Source organism: Oncorhynchus clarkii, chromosome 2, assembly GCF_045791955.1.
Source record: "Oncorhynchus clarkii lewisi isolate Uvic-CL-2024 chromosome 2, UVic_Ocla_1.0, whole genome shotgun sequence".
NCBI lineage: Eukaryota > Metazoa > Chordata > Actinopteri > Salmoniformes > Salmonidae > Oncorhynchus > Oncorhynchus clarkii.
In genome coordinates, this window is record NC_092148.1 from 44,233,939 (window position 1) to 44,255,096 (window position 21,158).

The following is a 21,158-nucleotide window of genomic DNA, read 5'->3' on the forward strand; positions in this document are numbered from 1 at the left end:
TGTACCTAACCATAAAACATCAATGCCTTTCTTTAAAATCAATACACAAGTATATATTTTTAAACCTGCATATTTAGTTAATATTGCCTGCTAAAATGACTTTCTTTTAACTAGGGAAATGGTGTCACTTCTCTTGCGTTCCGTGCAAGCAGTCAGGGAATATGCAGCAGTTTGGGCTACCTGGCTCGTTGCGAACTGTGTGAAGACCATTTAACCTAACAAAGACCGTAATTAATTTGCCAGAATTGTACATAATTATGACATAACATTGAAGGTTGTACAATGTAACAGCAATATTTAGACTTAGGGATGCCACCTGTTAGATAAAATACGGAACGGTTCCATATTTCACTGAAAGAATAAACGTTTTGTTTTCGAAATGATAGTTTCCGGATTTGACCATATTAAAAGACCTAAGGCTCGTATTTCTGTGTGTTATTATGTTATAATTAAGTCTATGATTTGATATTTGATAGAGCAGTTTGACTGAGCGGTGGTAGGCAGCAGCAGGCTCGTAAGCATTCATTCAAACAGCACATTAGTGTGTTTGCCAGCAGCTCTTCGTTGTGCTTCAAACCTATCAACTCCCTAGATTAGGCTGGTGTAACCGATGTGAAATTACTAGCTAGTTAGCGGGGTGCGCGCTAATAAAGTTTCAAATCGGTGACGTCACTCGCTCTGAGACCTTGAAGAAGTTGTTCCCCTTGCTCTGCAAGGGCCGCAGCTTTTGTGGAGCGATGGGTAATGATGCTTCGAGGGAGGCTGTTGTTGATGTGTTCCTGGTTCGAGCCCAGGTAGGGGCGAGGAGAGGGACGGAAGCTATACTGTTACACTGGCAATACTAAAATGTCTATAAGAACATCCAATAGTCAAAGGTATATGAAATACAAATGGTATAGAGAGAACGAGTCCTATAATTCCTATAATAACTACAACCTAAAACTTCTTACCTGGGAATATTGAAGACTCATGTTAAAAGGACCCACCAGCTTTCATATGTTCTCATGTTCTGAGCAAGGAACTTAAACGTTAGCTTTTTTACACGGCACATATTGCACTTTTACTTCTCCAACACTTTGTTTTTGCATTATTTAAACCAAATTGAACATGTTTCATTATTTATTTGAGGCTAAATTGATTTTATTGATGTATTAAGTGTTCATTCAGTATTGTTGTAATTGTCATTATTACAAATATAACAAATACAAATGTGTATCGGCTTTTTTTGGTCCTCCAATAAATCGGTATCGGCATTGAAAGATCAAAATTGGTCAACCTCTAATCCGGAGACAGGTGTTTAATATAGAGGTCGACCGATTAATCGGAATGGCCGATTAATTAGGGCCGATTTCAAGTTTTCATAACAATCAGAGATCGGTATTTTTGGGCACCTGATTTTGCCGTTTAAAAATTATTATTTTATTTAATCTGTATTTAACTAGGCAAGTTAAGAACACATTCATATTTTCAATGACGGCCTAGGAACGGGCAGAACGACAGATTTTTACCTTTTCAGCTCGGGGGATCCAATCTTGCAACCGTACAGTTAACTAGTCCAACGCTCTAATCACCTGCCTCACGAGGAGGCTGCCTGTTACGCGAATGCAGTAAGCCAAGGTAAGTTGCTAGCTAGCATTAAACTTATCTTATAAAAAACAATCAACGACTGTCGTTGCTCCAATGTGTACTTAACCATAAACATCAATGCCTTTCTTAAAATCAATACACAGAAGTATATATTTTTAAACCTGCATATTTAGCCAAAAGAAATCCAGGTTAGCAGGCAATATTAACCAGGTGAAATTGTGTCACTTCTCTTGCATTCATTGCACGCAGAGTCAGGGTATATGCAACAGTTTGGGCCGCCTGGCTCTTTGCGAACTAATTTGCCAGAATTTTACGTAATTATGACATAACATTGAAGGTTGTGCAATGTAACAGGAATATTTAGACTCATGGATGCCACCCGTTAGATAAAATACGGAACGGAATAAACGTTTGTTTTCGAGGTGATCGTTTCCGGATTTGACCTAAGGCTGGTATTTGATAGAGCAGTCTGACTGAGGGGTAGTAGGCAGCAGCAGGCTCGTAATAGTCAAAGGTATATGGTTTAGAGAGAAATAGTCAACGCGTTATAATTCCTGTAATAACTTGCGGCTGAACTTGAAAGGGGTTCCTTCATTATTTTACCGTTCATGTCTTCCATAGAGAATGTCTTGATCTACTTCCAATAAGGTCTGTGTTTCGTGCGGGCTTAAACCGCCTCGGCGTTTTGATACCCGTGTAAATCTCACTAGGATAAGGTAACATTTTTCAAAAATATTTTCATAAATCCACTCTACAAAAAAAATGATCTTTGCTTATATTTAGCCAATAATGATCAGTTACCTTGTCCTATGGATATCTACACAGTTATAAAATTGGCAAGGCGGTGTAAGCCTACACGAAACACACACCTTATTTTAAGTGAATCTAAAAAATATCCTATGGAATAAATGAATGAAGGAACCGCTTTTCTGGTTTTTGCTAGAAGGTGTCATGAGAATTGACTCGCACTTTGGTAGTCAATTCTTACCATGTCCATTATTAAAATAGGATTTCCTGCATATAGAAATGACAGTTTTTGTTTTCAACATTCATCACAGGTAACTGAAACTCTATTTTTATTGAAACAGTTGAGAGTATTTGTCTCCTAAGAAGACTCTTCCGTATCATTGTCACTTCAGAGCTGTGTGTGTTTTTTACAGATGGCAGAGAAAAGCAGAGCACCAGTATGGGACTATTACATGGAATTGGCACCAGGGAAAGCAAGGTGTCTTCATTTGTGATAAAGATGTAAGCATGGGGTCAGCAACAGCTAAATAAAAAAATACCACCAACCTGTGGAATCACCTTAGAACACTAATCCAAAAGCGCATATTATATTAAGTTAAAATAAAAGTGTTCATTCAGTATTGTTGCAATTGTCATTATTACAAAAATGTATGTATATGTACACACACATATATCTATTTATATATATACACATACACGTTTTAAAAATCGACCGATTAATCGGTATCAGCTTTTTTTGTCCTCCAATAATCAGTATCGGCGTTGAAAAATCATAATCGGTTGACCTCTAGTTTAATTCAACAGCCTTGTGTTCTCTTTTCGACTCACTCTGTATATTTGCATATCTCCTTATCTATCATACTCTGCTTCCACTGGACATTCTACTGAACTCGGTCCTCCAGAAAGTAGAGAGCATTAGCAACACTTTTGCAGTTCTTTGTAATATCTTTAAAAAAAATACATGTTAGAAAGGATTACCTACACATACTATACTGAGCAGCTCATGTTATAGACAGAAGCAGACTACATGGCAGACCAATCCAAACTCATCTCTGGGTATGTCCAGCCTATCATGGCTAGAGGGAAGGTTCCTGTCTTTTTCCATGGCTCGTATTTTATTCCTATTTACAGATGGCATACACATTTGTTATTAAAGGGACATGAAAGTTCACATGTTCCAGAACACATTTCTGCCAACAAAAATAAAAGTTTAGTTCAAATGCCTCCTGTGAAGTAGTGACACTTGACATAGGGCTAGTTTCCTGAAACGAGTCACATTTAGGCAAGTTAGCTGGTTCATTGATTTATCCTGCATTATAATATAGGCTACCCCTATCTAGTCCCTTCAGCTTAGCTCAAAACATTTTATGATGCAAAACATAGCAACTGTCTGGGTCTCCACAAATGATGGATCAGTTCAACTCCACATCTTCTAAAATGTGTGCTGTGATGAGTGCGCCCTGCACTGAGGGCAGATAAGAAGAGGAAGAAGAGGTCCTCCTCCTCACACTCAGACAGGTATGCCCAGTGACAGGTGCAGCTCTCCCGTCCTGGTGCCTCTCTGTGCTGGGTCACTGCCAAGATGCGAGAGCCATGAGAGAAGCAGTATGTGTAAGGGGTTGTAGTAGTTATACGACCTGCATGCCCAGCTGCTGAGCAGTGTCCTGTAGCATCACAGTGTCCTCCCCTGCCTGAGACGGGTCACCACTAGTCAGAACATAGAACACCCCCTCCCCCTGATCCCCCACCCCACCCAACAGCACCCCTCTCATCTCCACCTGTACGTTCGTGGAGTGTGCTACCGCCCTGGCATCCTCCTCGTCCTCCCCAGGCCCCAAGCTATCTGTCTGGGAAGTGTCCTCTCCCTCCTCCCCCTCCGGTCTCTCTCTCTCATCAGTTGCTCTGTCAGCTCCATGCTCTCATAGCGAATCAGCTGCAGACGTATAAAGCCGTCCTCGTGTTTCTTATACCTGGGAGAGAGAGGGAAGAGAGAAAGAATAGTTAGCCACAAGACCAAAATGATGATCCAAATAGGCTCAGACTTTCCCATTCACCCACTAATGACTCTGGAGCCAAACTACTTATATAGAATGAGATCTTACCAATGCAGACTTTCAAATTGGTTGTCCTAGTATACTGGCTATAAATGTTCTGTTTGCCATGTTGAATGGCTTAGTAGTTGGTACCTGAATCGTGGGTGTCCGGAGGGCCATTTGAACTGGTGCTTCTTGCGGAGGTGGGCAATGAGGTTGTTTGCCTATTGAAGCACTGCTCACAGACATGACACTTGTAGCGAGCCACAAAATCTCCCTGAGTTGTCAACACAAAAGGTAAACATCTTCAAATAGAGTTTAGGCTTTGAGCGCATACATTAGAGTTGTCTTTACATGGCTGAATGGCACAACAAGGCTTCAAATAGTTATTTTCAGCACGGTTCCAGCAAACTATGGTGGATGCATAACTAGGCCTGTCCAGTATAGCTTAGCTTGGCTCAGCAGAGTGAAAAGTATAAAAATGTTGGCATCTCCCTCTCACAACTCATGTACTTTCTTATAGTGGTTCTTGATGGAGTGCAGTGAGCGTGTGGTGTAGTCACAGTTAGTGAGGTCACAGCGGTAGGCCGGCTCAGTGCTGTGGGTGTCCAGGTGTTTACGAAGGTCGATAAGGTTTTTACAGCTGACACACACACCACAGGAAAGATGGGTTATGATGGGTCACCTTTTACTAACATTCAGGCAATTGTTAACACTTGACCACACTAAACAGGTACTTCTTAAATATAATTAATTTCCTTTTATAATAAAGTATGGACATCATCTCTGTCAAAGAGGGATAGTGTTGGCTTATCCTATTGACTGGGAGTCCTGGGTATTACTTTAGTATCTACCTAACCTACCTGTACTCGCAGTATTCACAGCTGTAAGGCTTCTCGTTGCTGTGGCGGAACTTGACGTGGTTCCGCAGCGATGAGGGGGACGGGCAGGTCATGTCACACAATGGACACTTGTAGTGGTTCACTAACAGCAGATAGGGATAGAAAGGAACAGATCAGAACACAGCACTACTCGGCAGCAAACGATAGATCAACGTGTAAATACAAAGGGAGTTCAAGGGACTGACCATGATTCCTCATGTGGTCCCTCAGTAGTCTCTCCGTTGCAAAGCGCTTGGAGCAGTGGGAGCACTGGAACCTCTGAACTACGAGAGGCAAGGAAAGGAACACACACACACGAGACAGTCATTAAGTAGTAAATATGTTATTGGGTTAAACTCCACAATGTTAGCAAAGCCATTAATCCAATCCACCCCTGACCTTCCCCTCTCACCCTCGATGGTGGTCTGCCGTCTGATGTGGTCAAAGAACTTGGTGTTGTTGGCAAACATCCCTCCACAGATTGGGCAGGCCACCACCTTCTCCCCAGTGTGGCTCCGCAGGTGCTCCCGCAGCTTAAAACGCCCTTTAAACCTGGCCTCGCAGTCTGGAGAAAAGTCAGGGGAAAATAAGTACAGTTGATATTCTCAGTTGTGGTATTCACTCTGGTTCCAGGTATCATTACAGCCGGTTATAGGCCAACCCTGCTCTTACCTATTTTATCCACAGTCAATGCCAAGATAATAAAAAACTACACCAATTAAAAGACTCAGTCACCTCTTGGTTTCTCCTGAATAGTTGTAAGCTGCTACTTTCTATACTACCATCTTGACAGGGGTCAGTGGACTCACCCTTCCAGCCACAGCACACCAATGTCTCATTCTCAGCAGAGGGTACGTCCATACACATGCTGTGCATCTCCACATGGCGGTAGAACCACTCTGGGTTGACCAGAGAGGGTTGCTGCAAACACACATACAAAAAGATGTGTTACTGTCAAAGACCGTTACTATGAGAGTAAGACCAACAAAAGTACATGATCTGATAACTTCCCCACTTAACCTGATGTGCTTCATCCACTTGAATAGAACCTAAACCCATCTAAAGAAAAGAGGTGTGTGTGTTCTGTGCATGTCCCTTGTCTATGCCTGGCTTAATGCTATGTCTGTCCACAAGCTTCACATCTAAGCTAGATATGACCCACACTAACAGCGTCTCACCTCACATTGGTCCCACTGGCAGATGAAGTTGTCTGTGATGTCAGGCACGATGTTGCGGTTGTGTGGAGGCCAATGGTGCAGGTGCCGAGGCTGAGCTGGGCCTTGAGTACCTCCCGGCCCCACTGCTTCAGCTTGGTGTGGTAACAGTGGAAATAGATGTGGCGCTTCAACTCCTCAGCACTCTCCACAGAACAGAACCCACAGCCTTTCCATATGCAACTGTGCTCCTCTAGTGACAGAAAACAAACAAGAGACATGAATTTCAAATTTGTGACCACGAAATTCCAAATTATAAACTCACAGGGTTCGGTTAACATTTTTATCCCATAATTGTGGAAGACAGTCATGATGTACACTGTTTACAGTGCATTCGGAAAGTATTCACACCCTTTGACTTTTTCCACTTTGTTACGTTACAAAGTGGGGTCACTTAGAAATTATTGTTTTTTAAATAATAAAGCATATTTTTTGTCCATTAAAATAACATCAAATTGATCATAAATACAGTGTAGACATTGTTAATGTTGTAAATGACTATTATAGCTGGAAACAGTAGATTTTTTATGGAATATCTACATAGGCCCATTATCAGCAACCATCACTCCTGTGTTCCAATGGCACGTTGTGTTAGCTAATCCAAGTTAATCATTTTAAAAAGGCTTATTGATCATTAGAAACCCCTTTTGCAGTTATGTTAGCACAGCTGAAAACTGTTCTGATTAAAGCAGCAATAAAATGGGCCTTCTTTAGACTAGTTGAGTATCTGGAGCATCAGCATTTGTGGGTTGGATTACAGGCTCAGATTGGCCAGAAACAAATAACTTTCTTCTGAAACTTGTCACAACAGACAAAAACAGTCTGCTTAATCTAATAAACACACAATTATACATGTTCATGTCTTTATTGAACACACCGTGTAAACATTGTGTACATTCGTGGCCAAAAGTTGAGAACAACACAAATATTAATTTCCACAAAGTTTGCTGCTTCAGTGTCTTTAGATATCTTTGTCAGATGTTACCATGGAATACTGAAGTATAATTACAAGCATTTCATAACTGTCAAAGGCTTTTATTGACAATTACATGAAGTTGATGCAAAGAGTCAATATTTGCAGTGTTGACCCTTCTTTTTCCAGACCTCTGCAATCCACCCTGGCATGCTATCAATTAACTTCTGGCCACATCCTGACTGATGGCAGCCCATTCTTGCATAATCAATGCTTGGAGTTTGTCAGAATTTGTGGGGTTTTGTTTATCCACCCGCCTCTTGAGGATTGACCACAAGTTCTCAATGGGATTAGGGTCTGGGGAGTTTCCTGGCCATGGACCCAAAATATTGATGTTTTGTTCCCTGAGCCACCCCGAGCCACTTAGTTTTGTTCCCGAGCCACCTTTTGGCAAGGTGCTCCATCATAATGGAAAAGGCATTGTTCGTCACCAAACTGTTCCTGGATAGTTGGGAGAAGTTGCTCTCTGAGGATGTGTTGGTACCATTCTATATTCATGGCTGTGTTCTTAGGCAAACTTGTGAGTGAGCCCACTCCCTTGGCTGAGAAGCCACCCCACACATGAATGGTCTAAGGATGCTTTACTGTTGGCATGACACATGGTAGCGCATCCGGATGCCCCAAACAATCGGAAAGAGGATTCAGAGAAAATTACTTTACCCCAGTCCTCAGCAGTCCAATCCCTGTACCTTTTGCAGAATATCAGTCTGTCTCTGTTTTTCCTGGAGAGAAGTGGCTTCTTTGCTGACCTTCTTGACACCAGGCCATCCTCTAAAAGTCTTCGCCTCACTGTGCGTGCAGTTGCACTCACGCCTGCTGCCATTCCTGAGCAAGCGCTGTACTGGTGGCGCCCCGATCCCACAGCTGAATCAACTTTAGGAGACGGTCCTGGTGCTTGCTGAACTTTTTGGGCACCCTGAAGCCTTCTTCACAACAATTGAACCGCTCTCCTTGAAGTTCTTGAAGCCATTTTTGTGATAGGCAATGATGACGGCACGTTTCCATGCAGGTAACCACGGTTGACAGAGGAAGAACAATGATTCCAAGCACCACCCTCATTTTGAAGCTTCCAGTCTGTTATTTGAACTCAATCAGCATGACAGAGTGATCTCCAGCCTTGTCCTCATCAACACTCACACCTGTGTTAACAAGAGAATCACTGACATGATGTCAGCTGGTCCTTTTGTGGCAGGGCTGAAATGCAGTGGAAGAGTTTTTTGGGGATTCAGTTAATTTGCATGGCAAAGAGGGAGTTTGCAATTAATTGCAATTCATCTGATCACTCTTCATAACATTCTGGAGTATATGCAAATCACCATCATACAAACTGAGGCACTAGACTTTGTAAAAATGTATATTTGTGTCCTTATCAAAACTTTTGGCCACGGCTGTAGGGTGGAAAAGTATGTGAACCCCTGGATTTCATTAATCCTCTCTTAGGATAGGTTTCTGTATAGCACTTTGTGACGTTGACGGATGTAAAAAGGGCTTAATAAATACATTTGATTGAATCACCTAAACCAAACTGTTTTCGGTAGTTGCGGATCAGACTTGCACAGGAGGAATTTTGAACCATTCATCTTTACGAAATTGTTTCAGTTCAGCAATATTCTTGGGATGTCTTGTGTGAACCGCTCTATAGGTCATGCCACCGCATCTTAAATTGGGATGAGGTCTATCCCGATTGAGATGCTGTGGCATGACCTATAGAGCGGGGCCACACCAGCATGACTCGGCCACACCAGAAGGCGTATTTTCTTCTGTTGAAGCCATTCGGTTGTTGATTTACTACTGTGTTTTGGGTCGTTGTCCTGTTGCTTTACCCAACTTCTGTTGAGCTTCAATTGGCGGACATATAGCCTAACATTCTCCTGCAAAATGTCTTGATAAACATAGGAAATAATTGTTCCGCAATGAGAGCAAGCTGTCCATGCCCTGAGATAACAAAGCAGCCCAAACCATGATGCTCCCTCCACCATACTTTACAGTTGAGATGGGGTTTTGATGTTGGTGTGCTGTGCCTTTTTTTTCTCCACAGTGTTGTGTGTTCCTTCCAAACAACTAAACTTTAGTTTAATCTGTCCTGCACAGAATATTTTGCCAGTGGCACTGTGGAACATCCAGGTGCTCTTTTGCGAACTTCAGACATGCGGAAATGTTTTTTTTTTTGGACAGCAGTGGCTTCTTCCGTGGTGTCCTCCCTTGAACACAATTATTGTTTAGTGTTTTACGTATCATAGACTCGTCAACAGAGATGTTAGCATGTTCCAGAGATTTCTGTAAGTGTTTAGCTAACACTAGGATTCTTCTTTACCTCATTGAGCAATCTGCGCTGTGCTCTTGCAGTCATCTTTACAGGATGCCCACTCTTAGGGAGAGTAGCAACAGTGCTGAACTTTCTCCATTTTCAGACAACAAAAAAGGCATGCACTGATTCTCACACACAAGCCTGGCATCATTCACAAGTGATATGATAATATTGTCACCCATCAGACTGTTCTTGATCTAATCTTGTCTTTACATACAGTGGGGAGAACAAGTATTTGATAACCTGCAAAATCAGCAGTGTTTCCTACAAAGCATGTAGGAAGCATAGGTCTGTCATTTTTTATCATAGGTACACTTCAACTGTGAGATACGGAATCTAAAACAAAAATCCAGAAAATCACACTATTTGCATTTTATTGCATGACATAAGTATCTGATTCATCAGAAAAGCAGAACTTAATATTTGGTACAGAAACCTGTGTTTGCAATTACAGAGATCATATGTTTCCTGTAGTTCTTGACCAGGTTTGCACACACTGCAGCAGGGATTTTGGCCCACTCCTCCATACAGACCTTCTCCAGATCCTTCAGGTTTCGGGGCTGTCGCCGGGCAATACAGACTTTCAGCTCCCTCCAAAGATTTTCTATTGGGTTCAGGTCTGGAGACTGGCTAGGCCACTCCAGGACCTTGATATGCTTCTTACAGAGCCACTTCTTAGTTGCCCTGACTGTGTGTTTCGGGTCATTGTCATGCTGGAAGACTCAGCCACGACCCATCTTCAATGCTCTTACTGAGGGAAGGAGGTTGTTGGCCAAGATCTTGCGATACATGGCCCCATCCATCCTCCCCTCAATACGGTGCAGTCGTCCTGTCCCCTTGCGCAAAAGCATCCCCAAAGAATGATGTTTCCACCTCCATGCTTCACGGTTGGGATAGTGTTCTTGGGGTTGTACTCATCCTTCTTCTTCCTCCAAACACAGCGAGTGGAGTTTAGACCAAAAAGCTCTATTTTTGTCTCATCAGACCACATGACCTTCTCCCATTCCTCCTCTGGATCATCCAGATGGTCATTGGCAAACTTCAGACGGGCCTGGACATGCGCTGGCTTGAGCAGGGGGACCTTGCATGCGCTGCATGATTTTAATCCATGACGGCGTAGTGTGTTACTAATGGTTTTCTTTGAGACTGTGGTCCCAGCTCTCTTCAGGTCACTGACCAGGTCCTGCCGTGTAGTTCTGGGTTGATCCCTCACCTTCCTCATGATCATTGATGCCCCACGAGGTGAGATCTTGCATGGTGCCCCAGACCGAGGGTGATTGACCGTCATCTTGAACTTCTTCCATTTTCTAATAATTGAGCCAACAGTTGTTGCCTTCTCACCAAGCTGCTTGCCTATTGTCCTGTAGCCCATCTCAGCCTTGTGCAGGTCTACAATTTTATCCCTGATGTCCTTACACAGCTCTCTGGTCTTGGCCATTGTGGAGAGGTTGGAGTCTGTTTGATTGAGTGTGTGGACAGGTGTCATTTATACAGGTAACAAGTTCAAACAGGTGCAGTTAACTTGTTATGGCTGCAATCCCCCTATCGGGATGTCATCAACAACCGCTGAATAGCATAGCGCTACATTCAATAAATATTACTACAAATATTTATAATCATGAAATCACAAGTGCAATATAGGAAAACACAGCTTAGCCTTTTGTTAATCCACCTGTCGTGTCAGATTTTGAAATTATGCTTTACAGCGAAAGCAATCCAAGCGTTTGAGTAAGTTTATCGATCGCACGACAAAACATTAAATACACTTAGCATCAGGAAGCTTGGTCACGAAAACCAGAAAAGCAATCAAATTAATCGTTTACCTTTGATGATCTTCGGATGTTTTCACTCTGAGACTCCCAGTTAAACCACAAATGTTACTTTTGTTCCATAAAGATTATTTTTAGATCCAAAATACCTCTGTTTGTTTGTCGCGTTATGATCAGAAATCCACAGGAAAGAGCGGTCACGACAACGCAGACTAAAATTCCAAATAGTTTCTATAATGTCCACAGAAACATGTCAACAGTTTTTTATAATCAATCCTCAGGTTGTTTTTAAAATATATAATCAATAATATATCAACCGCAATTGTCTTTCACAGTAGGAGAGGGAAAAGCAATACCTATCCAAACTCTGTTGCGCGAGCAAAACCCATGTGACCACTTGACGCGATGTTATCGTTCTGGCTCATTTTTCAAAATAAAAGCCTGAAACTATGTCTGAAGACTGTTGACACCTTGAGGAAGCAATAGGAAAATGAATCTGGTTCATATCCCTTTAAATCCAGCAATGGGAGGCTATGGAACATGGAGTTTTCAAAATAGAAGCCACTTCCTGTTTTGATTTTCCTCAGGGTTTCGCCTGCAATATCAGTTCTGTTATACTCACAGGCAATATTTTGACCGTTTTGGAAACTTTGTTTTCTATCCAATACTAATAATAATAATATGCATATATTAGCAACTGAGACTGTGGAGCTGGCCGTTTACAATGGGCACCTTTTCATCCAAGCTACTCAATAGTGCCCCTGCAGCCATATGAAGTTAATACAGGTAATGAGTGGAGAACAGGAGGGTTCCTTAAAGAAAAACTAAACAGGTCTGTGAGAGCCGGAATTCTTACTGGTTGGTAGGTGATCAAATACTTATGTCATGCAATAAAATGCTAATTAATTACTTAAAAATTATACAATGTGATTTTCATGCTTTGTAATTAGGAACACCTGCAAAATCAGCAGTGTATCAAATACTTGTCCTCCCCACTGTATACTAAATAATGTTTTGTTTTGATTTGATTTAGAATGGACTCTTATCATGCACCTGTCTCCAAAAAGGGGCAGGGAGGAGAAAAAAATCTATGCACTTAAATAGCAAACGGAGGATGCTTTTCCTATGGTTTATTTTCATGCCAGCCAGGTAGGCTATATTCCTGTTATAAAGATAAGCAAATGTGCTTAATATCAGGAAAGTTGAGAAATAAACATAGTAGGCCTAGCCTATAGAAAGCTGATGGGATCCTCTTTTTAATAGAGGCCATTCTCTATTACTCTATCACGCATTGCCTTTAGAAATGTTGTGCAACATGAGCTGTCATGAAGTGTTTGATTACATTTGCATTGATGTCAGAGTGATTAGTGGGACAATAGTGTGCAATTAGTATGTTTGGTAGGCTACTAATGACCAGCAGCAGCAGCAAAGCTTGGAGGAGCCTAATTATTGTGATTAAACAGTCACATGGAATTTGACTGCCCTCATGACTCGTGATCATTGGTGTGGCAGTAATTCGGTCAGCGTAACAGTCCTCGCCCTGCTAAGCATTCAAAATGGAACAAGTACTTTTGGGTGTCAGGGACAATGTATGGAGTAAAAATAACATTATTTTCTTTAGGAATGTACTAAGTAAAGTAAAAATGTTCAAGAATATAAATCGTATAGATACCCCAAGAAAACACTTAAGTAATTTAGTATTTTTACACTACTGAGCATATCACTCATTGGCCAATCCCTTGGTGCTAGCACAGATCCAATACTCACAGAGATAGTCTCAGGATCACTCACCCTTCACCCATCCTCCTCTACTTTCTTCAATGCCTCAGCATACGACACCTTGTGCACTACTCTGACCCTGGCTACCTCCACCTGCCTCTCTCACCCCTACAGTTGACGCATACAACTTTATCTACCGAAACTACACAATCCTCTGTCCCATGCCCTCCTGTATAATTCCCACATCCTCCCTCCTAAATACTGCTGCCACATGACCATAAACGTTGCACCTGAAAAACTGCAGTGGATTCGTCACAAAAGCTCTAACAGGATAACAGTGCATTCGGAAAGTATTCAGACACCTTCCCCTTTTCTACATTTTGTTTTGTTGTTTTTCCTAATCAGTCTAGAAACAATACCATAATGTGACCATAATGCCAACGCGAAAACAGGTTTTTAGAAATGTTTGCAAATGGAAGAAGTCTGGAAGCTGAGCAAGCAGGGTAAAAGGGCCTTGGTAAGGGAGGTGACCAAGAACCCGATGGTCACTCCGACAGAGCTCCAGAGCTCCTCTGTGGAGATGGGAGAACCTTCTAGAAGGACATGCATCTCGGCAGCACTATACCAATTAGGTCTTTATTGTAGAGTGGCCAGATGGAAATCACTCCTCAGTAAAAGTCACATGACAGCCCGCTTGGAGTTCGCCAAAAGGCACCTAAAGGACTCTCAGGCCATGAGAATCAAGATTATCTGATCTGATGAAACCAAGATTTAACTCTTTGGCCTGAATGCCAAGCATCACATCTGGAGGAAACCTGGCACCATCCCTACGGTGAAGCATGGTGGTGGCAGAATCATGCTTTGGGGATGTTTTTTAGCGGCAGGGACTGGGAGACTAGTCAGGATCAAGGGAAAGATGAACGGAGCAAAGTACAGAGAGATTCTTGATGAAAACCTGCTCCAGAGCGCTCAGGACCTCAGACTGGGGCGAAAGTTCACCTTCCAACAGGACAACAACCCTAAGCATACAGCCAAGACAATGCAGGAGTGGCTTCAGGACAAGTCTCTGAATGTTCTTGAGTGGCCCGGACTTGAACCTGATCGAACATCTCTGGAGAGACCTGAATATAGCTGTGCAGCGACGCTTCCCATCCAACCTGACAGAGCTTGAGAGGATCTGCAGAGAAGAATGGGAGAAACTCCCCAAATACAGCTGTGCCAAGCTTGTAGGGTCACACCCAAGAAGACTTGAGGCTGTAATTGCTGCCAAAGGTGCTTCAACAAAGTACTGAGTAAAGGTCTGAATAGTTATGTAAATGTGATATTTCCAGGGGGGGTCTGGTTAAAACTCACTCAAAAAAGGACTGACAGTGACTCCTCTGTTTCACCACTCTCACCACCAGGTCTGCGTCACACCAAACAGCGGTAGCCACAAACACCAGGAATCCTCAACCTGTACACTTAACGCTACTCCAGAAATCACTCTTTCAATGGTGCCCTATTCCTAATATGTAAAGCAAGAAACAGATCTTGACCCATGTTGCATGACACGGGGCACTCACTCCCTCTGGTCCAAAAAAACAAAACAAATATCACAAGTCCACTACAGGTTACCTTCACTGATTCAACATCTTCCCCACCCACCCTGAAACCACAAATAGGTCCGCCAAAAGGCAAGGATCAACTTTCTCCAAAAATGTCTCTCCTCCTGGACCATATTCATCTTCAACATGTCCATCAATTCCAGGCACGGGCTCCAAACTCTTTACTACACCTTCCACCTAGCTTAACTCACCCTTATTCACTTCCATTTCACCACCAGAACTAGGTCAGGCACTGTTTGCACTTGACACCAATCTTCTTCGACACCCCATTTAAATTTGTACTACTTTCTGAAATTTGATTGATGGAACAATCCAGACAATGGTTGCATCAATAGGAGGCTGATTAGTCAGAAGTTAAAAAGTTACTGGCCCCACAGCAGCTAAAAGAAAACATTTGACTTATGAATCTCTTTTTACAAATTTAACTTTCTACGAGTTTGGTAACATGGCAGAACTCAGCGCGCAGATTAAAATGTACAAGTGTATTTTTGATTCAGCGCAGAATATTCATAGTTGTAAAAAATAAATGCTGGCAAATCTTATTCAATGTATTCAAATGTCAAGTTACACATTTCACACATTATACAAGCTCACTAAATGTAATCACACATTTGCAAATCGTACTTGCAGCCACAAATAACAATGTGCAACAACGAAATTCAAAATACAAACTCACAGGGTTGATTATTATCCCATACACAATAGGCGTAGGTACTTTATCTCAAATCAATTTAACTTTTTACTTTTCTTTGGCCTGTCTTTTGATGAAAAGCTAAAGTTGAGCATTCACTGGCTTTTCCTCTCATGTAATGTCTCTCACAGAGTGCCACTCCACGTCGGAGGCACAGGCTGTGAAAAGAGACGCCTCCATTCTCCCCTACCCGCTCACCAAATGAGAAATGGTCACCTTCCGTATTAACCCAGTGTCAAATGAGCCTAACATTATGAAGGCAAAGCTTACAAATACATTATGGATTGAGAAAAAACGGTTTAAATTTGTAAAAATACACCTCCTAACCAATAATACAAGGAAAAGTCTTGGTATATTCATCTAGCTCTTGCAGTGGTGTAAAGTAAAAATACTTTAAAGTACTACTTAAGTAGTTTTTTGGGGGTATCTGTACTTGGCTTTACTATTTATATTTTTGACAACTTTTACTTCACTACATTACTAAAGAAAATATTGTACTTTTTACTCCATACATTTTCCCCCGACAACCCAAAGTACTCTTTACATTTTGGACAGGAAAATTGTGAAATGCACGTACTTCAGGCGGACTCACTTGACACAAATGCATCTTTTTTAAATAATGTCTAAGTGTTGGAGTGTGCCCCTGGCAAGCCGTACATTTTAAAAACAAAAAAATGGTGCTGTCAGCTTTGCTTAATATAAGGAATTTGAAATGATATATACTTTTTACTTTTGATACTTAAGTATATTTTAGCGTCAGCTTTGCTTAATATAAGGAATTTGAAATGATATATACTTTTTACTTTTGATATTTAAGTATATTTTAGCGATTACATTTACTTTTGATACTTAAGTATATTTAAAACCAAATACTTTTAGACTTTTAGACTTCCTTTTTAATTGAGTAACTTTCTATTAAGGTATTGTTACTTTTACTCAAGTATGACAATTGGGTACTTTTTCCACCACTGAGCTCTTGTAATCGCACCCCTATTACTCCTGAGTTCTCTCCACCCTCAACTCCTCTAGAATTAAAGTAAGGCTTTAAACTCCTCAGAGAATAACTACAGATATCCTCAATATGTCTGTGACACAAAGAGAAGAAATCCTCTATATATTATTGGTTTGGACCTTGACATGGCCCTGCTGTGTTTCTTTTCAGCACTGTATGATTGTGATTTAGTTCATTCATCCAGAACTAAGTACATTTCCCATACTAAATGCAGATTCTCAACCTGGTCTCAGAGCATTTCGTATTATTCTGATTGTAAATCTGAGACACCCCATTTAGTATGATATGTTATGTTTAGTATGGTATATATTCATTTGTGGATGTCCATCACCCATTTCATATGATATGTTACGAATTACAAATCGTATATGTCACAAATTTTGAAACCTACAATATGTTACGAATTTTCTAATTTTTTTTTTTTTCAAAACGCACAATATTTTATTTTACAATACGAATCTGCAAAAGTTTAGGAGTTAGCTAAAAGGGTTAAGGTTAGGGTTAGGTGAAGTGTTAGCTAAAATAGTTAAGGTTAGGGGAAGGGTTAGCTAACATGCTAAGTAGGTGCAAAGTAGCTAAAATGTAGTATTTAAAAAGTTGCTAATTAGCTAAAATGCTAAAGTTGTCTGTGACGAGATTCAAACTCGCCCACCCATCTACCCCAACCAACCACCCTACAGACCTGAATATAGCTGTGCAGCGACGCTTCCCATCCAACCTGACAGAGCTTGAGAGGATCTGCAGAGAAGAATGGGAGAAACTCCCCAAATACAGCTGTGCCAAGCTTGTAGGGTCACACCCAAGAAGACTTGAGGCTGTAATTGCTGCCAAAGGTGCTTCAACAAAGTACTGAGTAAAGGTCTGAATAGTTATGTAAATGTGATATTTCCAGGGGGGGTCTGGTTAAAACTCACTCAAAAAAGGACTGACAGTGACTCCTCTGTTTCACCACTCTCACCACCAGGTCTGCGTCACACCAAACAGCGGTAGCCACAAACACCAGGAATCCTCAACCTGTACACTTAACGCTACTCCAGAAATCACTCTTTCAATGGTGCCCTATTCCTAATATGTAAAGCAAGAAACAGATCTTGACCCATGTTGCATGACACGGGGCACTCACTCCCTCTGGTCCAAAAAAACAAAACAAATATCACAAGTCCACTACAGGTTACCTTCACTGATTCAACATCTTCCCCACCCACCCTGAAACCACAAATAGGTCCGCCAAAAGGCAAGGATCAACTTTCTCCAAAAATGTCTCTCCTCCTGGACCATATTCATCTTCAACATGTCCATCAATTCCAGGCACGGGCTCCAAACTCTTTACTACACCTTCCACCTAGCTTAACTCACCCTTATTCACTTCCATTTCACCACCAGAACTAGGTCAGGCACTGTTTGCACTTGACACCAATCTTCTTCGACACCCCATTTAAATTTGTACTACTTTCTGAAATTTGATTGATGGAACAATCCAGACAATGGTTGCATCAATAGGAGGCTGATTAGTCAGAAGTTAAAAAGTTACTGGCCCCACAGCAGCTAAAAGAAAACATTTGACTTATGAATCTCTTTTTACAAATTTAACTTTCTACGAGTTTGGTAACATGGCAGAACTCAGCGCGCAGATTAAAATGTACAAGTGTATTTTTGATTCAGCGCAGAATATTCATAGTTGTAAAAAATAAATGCTGGCAAATCTTATTCAATGTATTCAAATGTCAAGTTACACATTTCACACATTATACAAGCTCACTAAATGTAATCACACATTTGCAAATCGTACTTGCAGCCACAAATAACAATGTGCAACAACGAAATTCAAAATACAAACTCACAGGGTTGATTATTATCCCATACACAATAGGCGTAGGTACTTTATCTCAAATCAATTTAACTTTTTACTTTTCTTTGGCCTGTCTTTTGATGAAAAGCTAAAGTTGAGCATTCACTGGCTTTTCCTCTCATGTAATGTCTCTCACAGAGTGCCACTCCACGTCGGAGGCACAGGCTGTGAAAAGAGACGCCTCCATTCTCCCCTACCCGCTCACCAAATGAGAAATGGTCACCTTCCTCTATGTCCAGCGCCTTGAAGTGACCCTCCACATGCCCGCAGAACTCCTGCATCTGATCGAATGACTCTTGACAAGAACCCCACTCGCACGCCAACTCAAGCGGCGAGTCATCCTTTCTCACCGGTTTGTTTGCAGGAGGCATCTCTCACTATGCGTCTGGTGCACGGTCGTTTATTGGGAAGAAGATAACGTCTTGCTAGCTAGCTAAACTGGACAGCTGTCATTAGCTAACGGTAGTAACGTTAATATCCACGTGTGACAACAGCGTTCTGATATCGTTACAACGAATGTGATCATGTTGAAAAATCCAAAACACAATTGCTCAGTTATTTAGACTAAGAATAAACACATCTACAAAATCGCTAGCTACTCGGATGTTGTTAGCCAAACGTTTCCTAGTGTGTTTCTGAGCTCCAATCAGAAATCACTTCATAGTCAGTGTCCAATGGACTTTCCCTAAAAGTCAGCCGAATTATGTCTTGGCCAATCACGTATTGTACACTTGTATTTACATTCTTACAACCAGCCGAATTAACCCAGTGTCAAATGAGCCTAACATTATGAAGGCAAAGCTTACAAATACATTATGGATTGAGAAAAAACGGTTTAAATTTGTAAAAATACACCTCCTAACCAATAATACAAGGAAAAGTCTTGGTATATTCATCTAGCTCTTGCAGTGGTGTAAAGTAAAAATACTTTAAAGTACTACTTAAGTAGTTTTTTGGGGGTATCTGTACTTGGCTTTACTATTTATATTTTTGACAACTTTTACTTCACTACATTACTAAAGAAAATATTGTACTTTTTACTCCATACATTTTCCCCCGACAACCCAAAGTACTCTTTACATTTTGGACAGGAAAATTGTGAAATGCACGTACTTCAGGCGGACTCACTTGACACAAATGCATCTTTTTTAAATAATGTCTAAGTGTTGGAGTGTGCCCCTGGCAAGCCGTACATTTTAAAAACAAAAAAATGGTGCTGTCAGCTTTGCTTAATATAAGGAATTTGAAATGATATATACTTTTTACTTTTGATACTTAAGTATATTTTAGCGTCAGCTTTGCTTAATATAAGGAATTTGAAATGATATATACTTTTTACTTTTGATATTTAAGTATATTTTAGCGATTACATTTACTTTTGATACTTAAGTATATTTAAAACCAAATACTTTTAGACTTTTAGACTTCCTTTTTAATTGAGTAACTTTCTATTAAGGTATTGTTACTTTTACTCAAGTATGACAATTGGGTACTTTTTCCACCACTGAGCTCTTGTAATCGCACCCCTATTACTCCTGAGTTCTCTCCACCCTCAACTCCTCTAGAATTAAAGTAAGGCTTTAAACTCCTCAGAGAATAACTACAGATATCCTCAATATGTCTGTGACACAAAGAGAAGAAATCCTCTATATATTATTGGTTTGGACCTTGACATGGCCCTGCTGTGTTTCTTTTCAGCACTGTATGATTGTGATTTAGTTCATTCATCCAGAACTAAGTACATTTCCCATACTAAATGCAGATTCTCAACCTGGTCTCAGAGCATTTCGTATTATTCTGATTGTAAATCTGAGACACCCCATTTAGTATGATATGTTATGTTTAGTATGGTATATATTCATTTGTGGATGTCCATCACCCATTTCATATGATATGTTACGAATTACAAATCGTATATGTCACAAATTTTGAAACCTACAATATGTTACGAATTTTCTAATTTTTTTTTTTTTCAAAACGCACAATATTTTATTTTACAATACGAATCTGCAAAAGTTTAGGAGTTAGCTAAAAGGGTTAAGGTTAGGGTTAGGTGAAGTGTTAGCTAAAATAGTTAAGGTTAGGGGAAGGGTTAGCTAACATGCTAAGTAGGTGCAAAGTAGCTAAAATGTAGTATTTAAAAAGTTGCTAATTAGCTAAAATGCTAAAGTTGTCTGTGACGAGATTCAAACTCGCCCACCCATCTACCCCAACCAACCACCCTACAGTAACCATATATCTTATGTAAGCATACTAAACGTAAGATATCATACTAAAAGGGTTTGTCCGGATTTACATACAGAATAATACAAAATGCTCTGATTCTGGATTCTATCAATTAACTGCAATGTTCTAGAGGGGCATGATTTTTCACCATCCCTTTTTCTTTGAAGAACTGAAGTTATTCTCAGCTCTCAGTCTTGTAAACAGACCCATTTTAATGCAAAAAGGGAGAGGTGAAGCAATAATCAAGGACTCTGAGAGCGACCTGTGACCCACTGACATCTCCTCCAGTTAGAGAGGAGTAAGGGACAGTTATACATTTAATGGGGTGGTCCAAAAAAGGGGAGGGTTGTGTGATTTTTTTTTTTTTAGCTTTGGGGAGAATTGTGTGATTTTGCTATAGACCACACTAGAGCTGTAGACCACACTAGAGCTGTAGACCGAACAAAGAGAGCGTACAAAGGTCTCCCTCGCCCTCCATTTGGCAAATTTGACCACAAGTCTATCCTTCTGATTCCTGCTTACAAGCAAAAATTAAAGCAGGAAGC

The 21,158-nt window shown here is 40.9% G+C and overlaps 1 pseudogene; it reads right to left on the reverse strand.

Annotated features, from left to right (window-relative positions):
* Window positions 1-3,058: 3,058 nt before the first annotated feature.
* LOC139368309 (histone H4 transcription factor-like) lies at window positions 3,059-18,999 on the reverse strand (annotated as a pseudogene).
* Window positions 19,000-21,158: the final 2,159 nt, after the last annotated feature.